At 43.1% G+C, this 6,298-nt stretch overlaps 1 long non-coding RNA gene across 1 annotated transcript; it reads right to left on the bottom strand.

Annotated features, from left to right (window-relative positions):
• Positions 1-1,826: 1,826 nt before the first annotated feature.
• On the bottom strand, positions 1,827-3,633 carry LOC134454926 (uncharacterized). Its single transcript, XR_010035929.1, has 4 exons — positions 3,476-3,633; positions 3,158-3,254; positions 2,712-2,880; positions 1,827-2,470 (listed from the first exon to the last, which is right to left on the bottom strand). It is a non-coding gene; the product is annotated as an uncharacterized LOC134454926 (long non-coding RNA).
• Positions 3,634-6,298: the final 2,665 nt, after the last annotated feature.

Raw genomic sequence — 6,298 nt, 5'->3', positions numbered from 1 at the left:
TTCAGTTTAACGTTTTCGTTCCTGCAATCGTTCCCCCACAAAAATATCGTTCCTGAACCGGTTCGGAACGAAAAATAACGTTCGTTCTTAACGTTCCTGCAGTGTTTAACGGCCATATTAAGTCGATTTTCGTGGACTTTATTTTAGAATAGACGTACTCATTATTTCCCCTTGATTTACACAGTTATTCTCAAAAATAATAACACACCCAAAAACACCCAGATGGGCTATCCATCCTGGCAGATTTGACCGGATGCCAATAATTCTTATCAAAAGTAGCCTATGCCAGCCCAGTAGCTGTGGGTGGATGTTGATTAGGGAGGCACAATACAGAATAGCCAGAGAGAGATTAAAAAAATGAGAGGGGTCCAGCTGCAGTAAAACAGTTCCACCCTTAATGCAAGCACGCCCATGGGCGTTCCCGGCATTTGCCGTATTGGCCAATCGTGAAGGGATACTGCATGATGTCATTTTCAAGGCCATTTCCGGATGAAGGCTCCATGTTTTCAAATATCCCGTGCAAATTGTTATCTTCCAGAGAAACGTTTCACTGAACATTCCACTGACATAGGCCTAATATTCTCAACAATTTATGTAAGAAAGTGAGATAAATCTCAAATTTTCTAATCCCAATATGTATTTTGCTTTGTCTTCCCGTACCTCGGACATTGTAGCCTACTGTTTAGGACTCGTGTCGCTATGCACACATTTGTCATAACGTATCAGGTCGCCAAAATGCTTTGATTTCAACACGACAACGTTGACACATTGACAGTAAATACTGTATATATTGCCTAAATATATACTGTCAATGCGTTGGCATTACCTTACCTAGCTGTGTGTATCGAGGTCACTGTTAACACTGGGTAGGCTATATGATTAAACATCCTTTCCAGGATATTAACACACCCGGACAAATAATAATAATTAAAAAACCCTTTTTGGCGAGGTTGTTCACTTGGTAAGACATGATATAGGCTACTTGGAAAAGTTGTACGATGTACATCAGCAACACATTCCCGACTTTTGGAAGTAATGAGTGTCACCTCACCTGTTATGTGGCCAGCTTGAAAAGAGTAGATATTAATGAAAAAATATATGAAATAGTACTTGAAATAGCAATAGGCTATTTGTTTGTTTTATTGGAGAAAAACGATTTCTTCATTACCATAGGCCTACCATACTCCATGTCTGTCTATGATTTAGGAGTGACCACACCATTGAAGCTTACCTCTTTATCCAGGAGAGGTTCCAGATTGGCCTGTCTTAATTCAAAGGCCATCAGAAAACAGAGAAAAATTTTCCTACCATCATAACCAGTGTTTGTGCATACATAATCAGGGCCGCTGACAGCTTTGGCTTTGCCCAGGACAAAGTCATCTGAAAGGGCCCCCCACTCAATACATAGACTACATACAATGTAATGAGGACCCATTCCTGGACCCCTCGTCTCACTGGGCCCAGGTCAACGGACCCCTTTGTCCCCCCTGTCAGCTTCCCTGCATGTAGGCCACATACATTGCTGAAAGAAGTGAACGAGACAGGAATGAAATGTGAATTTATTTCTGTTTACTTTTACACTATGAAGTGTGAACGGTCACCTCTCCCTCTAAAACAGCACTCAACTGTGTGGTCTGTTGATAGCCTGTGTAGTACAGTAGATTAGACTCCATTTTTTGACAAAAAAGCTATGGAGGGTTAACACAAAGTTTGAAATTGTGTTTGACCAGTCTCCAATGTGCATTTAACTAATAACTAAAAAATAAGGCATTGGCATTAAATACAGACTGATACATACTATAAATACACTCACACAGACACCCAAACAGTGTGCAATAATAAGATTAACATACTGATGGACAATAAATACACAAACACAGTGGACACACACACGGCAGGAGGAGTTCATACAGGTGATGTGAAGATGCTGTATACAAGGTGCAATGAGTAAAGTGTAAGTGGCATGGTGAAAGAAGTGTTCATGGAATATTCTCCCGTGTCCTTGGTTATTCATGTGGTTTTCTTCAGTGCGTTGAGGAGTCTGATGGCTTGTGGAAAGAAGCCGTTTCCCAGTGTGCTTTTGCAGCACCGCATGCTGGGCTAGCGCTTCCCTGATGGTAGTAGGGAGAACAGGTAGGGGTGATCTTATGAGCTTTTCTGCTGTCCTCACCACTCTCTGTACTGCCTTCTAGTCTTCAGCTTGACGGCTGCCATGCCAGACAGAGAGGCTGCTGGTCAGGATGCTCTCAATGACACCCCTGTAGAAGGTGGTGAGTGCCGTTGTGGGGAGGTCGGCTCTTCTCTCATCCTTCGCAGGAAGTGGAGTAGTGTCTGTGCCTTTTTGAGATGGTGGAGCCATGTGGTGCAGTTGACAGAGGAGGAGCGGCACAGTGGTTGGTGCTGGGTTGATCAGGTTCAGATCCGAAGTTGCTGGTGTCATCAGCCCTCCCTCTGAAAACTGGCTCTGTGCCTGTCAAAAAAAGGCATGTTAATGTTATGAATGACAATTAAGACAAAAACAACCACCCCCTATCTACCTACAGAAGGACATGACATGAGCATGTGCATATGCTTGTGCACATGCCCCCCCACACACTGCTACTGTCTTAAAGTTTGGTGCACGTGCGTGCATGCATGCATGATGCATGCATGCACGCCTATTCTCCCCCCTTTGCCTCAAGTCAAGTGTGCATTTTAGAGGTTGTCCTCACCTGCACATGTGTGAAGAGCAGGAAGATTGGAGGTTGAGGATGAAGAGGCAGGGCAGGAGGTTCTCCTTGTGAGCGGTCCTGGTCCTGATGCTGATTGCCCATCACTATGCTGTGGCTCATCAAACCCATTACCGGCATATCAATGCTGAACAGGAACGACTGCTTCCATCTGCACGCATGCACACAAACACACACACACACACACACACACGAGAGGGATACATAGAATACACTACATAAAAATCACACCCATCATTTTAATGCAGAACACCAGGCTGAAGAGATACACAGCTTCTGGCCTGTGCAGGGATCACTACAGTGCCAGTGTTTTGTATTATCCTCTATCCACATTTTTTGCAATAAATAAACACAGCACAGAAAGGAATTACTGTATGAAATACTTATTGGTCTAGTGCAGAACAAAACAGATTCAGTGTTTTACTCACCACTGTGTGCAAGTTTCTGTGTTCAGCTCAGGTGGAAGCCTCCATCACAACATGTTGGTACTGACATTAACCATCCTTCAGAAAACTGCCTCTCTGCCTGTCAGAAATAGCAAAATAATGTTAATACAACAAGGTAGTATCTTAAAGATATCCTTAACCAAAGACAGACAGACACACACTGCCACTGTCTTGGTTCTAGGACACACACACGCCCTTTAAGGGTCACATCACATGTAATGGCCGGGTTCTCACTCACTCACTCCTTTTCTCCTACTTTTGCCTCAGACAATGCAGTGAGTTTTTAAAAATTGGCCTTACCTGCACATGTGTGAAGGACAGGAAGGGAGGTTGAGGATGGAGCTGCCAGTCAGGAGGTCCAGAGCTGTCCTGGTCCATCACCATCATGTGGATCATCAACCCCAACCCCAACTTCTTATATCTGCGTGAACACATTCACACACACACACACACACACACACACACACACACACACACACACACACACACACACACACACACACACACACACACACACACACACACACACAATAGGCGAGATACAGGTTATATGGCACATTAGGAGGCAGGGGTATTGTTGCACTCTAGATGTTTAGAAATAAGTAGGTGCGTGGACCCAAAAAGTAGAGTTCAATGTGGGAGTACACTAAATAAGACACTGAGGTCAAGTCACTGCTCTCTGATGGCAGCAACCTGAAACATCTGCTCTACTCTGCTCTGAGAAAAATAAAACAAAAAATCTGCTTGTGCTTGACCTTAGTGTCTTATTTAGTGTGTGAACCTGCTCCCACATTGAACTATATGGCACATTTAAAATCAGACCCAATGACAAGTCAAGTCAATGCAACGGACATGAACCGACCATTACATTAAAATAACAGACTAAACAGTCTTTGGATGATTGAAGAGGCAGGAGAGATGAGGGGCCTCGATCCAGTAGCATTTATTTACTTCCCAATCTGAAGGCACACTGCAAGCAGATTCTTTGGGGTCGAAGCAAACGGCTTTCCCCTTGCCAATCTTCCAGAAGTGAGAGAACACTACAGCAGCTAGACAAGCTACTGTTTACAGTGTAATAGAGAAACCAAGGCACTTAGATCGTATAGTTTACAAAGTTAAAACCAAAAGAAAACACAATGTTTATCACCGAAAATACCACAGGGATCTCTTTCATACATTAACACATACCTGAAACAACAGACAGGGCGGACACAATGAGGCACACTGCAAGGGGTCGAAGCAAACGGCATTCCTGTGACACAATAGGCTCGTTAGCACCTGTTAACTTCATAACGATCGCGGACATTAATGGCGCTAATGTACATACTTTGAGCGAAAATTACAACGAAAATATCAACACAAACGTAACAGAATATCTTCCCATCAAAGATCAATAAAATAACAGAAATTAAAGTACAGAAACATCATTAAATAGTTTGTGACACGGAGGAAAAAAACACAGCTTACCCCTTGCCAATCTTCCCGAAGTGAGGAAGAGTTCCGGGGTACCGTGCCACACCAATTAACGCCCCATCAGAAACAATAGGTAACGATAAACCCATCCCAAGTAGTATCTACATTATAGCCCATATATTTTGAGAAGTTCACTAAGAGAAAATATAAAGGTTTATTTTTAGCACTACTACATCAAGTCGGTTTTATTTACAATTTCTTTCCATGCACTGGTCAAGAATTGAAATTACGTTTAACACCAGGTTGAACAAATATGACACCTCCGACTTTCAGTGCTATTCTATACATCTTTGCTTCAAAGAAACACAACTGATAGCTCAGATGATGAAACAGACGTGCACAACGCAGCACAGGAAGAAACTACTGTATATGCCTAAACACCTTTTGGTGTTTTGGTGGCCCAGTGCTTAATTTGTTTAAGGGTAAATACAGCATAATTTCGTGATGGCTCGTGGTACAACAAACTTTCAAAACATCCGCGTGTGGGGATGTCAAAACTATACGTTTATTCAAACGAGTAACAAACCACGAAACTGTTATTAATACGGAGATCATTTCGTGATCACTTTGTGGCAAACTATGATATTTTGCAAGCAAGCACACAATCCGATAATCATTCGAAAGAGCGTCAAAACGTTTATGAATGAACTTTTCGTAGTAGGCCTAGTTAACTTTTATTCTAGTCTGGCTAGCCCTTAGTAGCCTATCCTTCATCTCACCCTTGTCATGTTAACGTCTTACCTACGCTTTGTCTGCCCATAACTTATTACTGTACATTATGACAAATAGGCCTACACACACAACATCTGAAACAAACTTACGAAGGGCAGCCTGTTATCTTGCCTTGAAGCTAAAAACCATTAGCCAAAACCGCTAGTTGGTGGGCCGAGGTAAATGTTCGCCCTCCGACTGAAAGTCAACTCGTAAAGTAACCGTTATGTATATTCATGCATTTTATTCGAAATCTTACCGACAGTTGAGTGATCGCTGCAGCGAAATCCATCCAGTCGTTTTAATAAGTCCCGCGCGGCGCTTGTGTTGTCATTCGGCAGCATGTCACTGAGTGACTTCAGAAACTTGAACAACCAAAGGGGCGTTACTGTGAGGGCGGTCTAGTAAGGAGGAATGGGCGTAGCGGTATTAGCTGGACAAGACGCAGCTGGACCATATTGGAAAAAATAGCCAGAGAGAGTTCCTAAAAAAATCTCTGGAATAGCGCAGGTAAACGTCAGCATAATAAGAGGTGTCGATAGGCATGGATTTCAGTTCTTGCCTAGCTCTATTTAATAGGCTGTGATGAGGTTTGCAGCAAGTGAAAGCCGTGTAAGTAAAAGGGACACAGTTTGCTCCACACAAAAAAATCCCAAACTGTTTTGAGATGTGCACGATGCAAGGGGTCACTAGTTCTAGAGAAGGGACAGGTTGCATAGTCTGAAACCTCGGATATGCTCTCAGATATCGGCTACCAACCATTCCACTGCAAGTCCATCACCACAAAACCGGAGACCTAACAGCCTAACAGACAAGCGTCACAAAATAGTAAGAGTTTCCACGTAGTCCATCCCATCAGCTCAGCCCTCTGCACGACAGAAGAGAATAATAACTACAAATGCGCTGTCTTTCTCTATCCCTGCTTGTTGTCACACGCGA

This window comes from Engraulis encrasicolus, chromosome 9, assembly GCF_034702125.1.
Source record: "Engraulis encrasicolus isolate BLACKSEA-1 chromosome 9, IST_EnEncr_1.0, whole genome shotgun sequence".
NCBI lineage: Eukaryota > Metazoa > Chordata > Actinopteri > Clupeiformes > Engraulidae > Engraulis > Engraulis encrasicolus.
The sequence above is the reverse complement of the archived record's forward strand: the minus strand, read 5'-3'. Positions and strand labels throughout refer to the sequence as shown.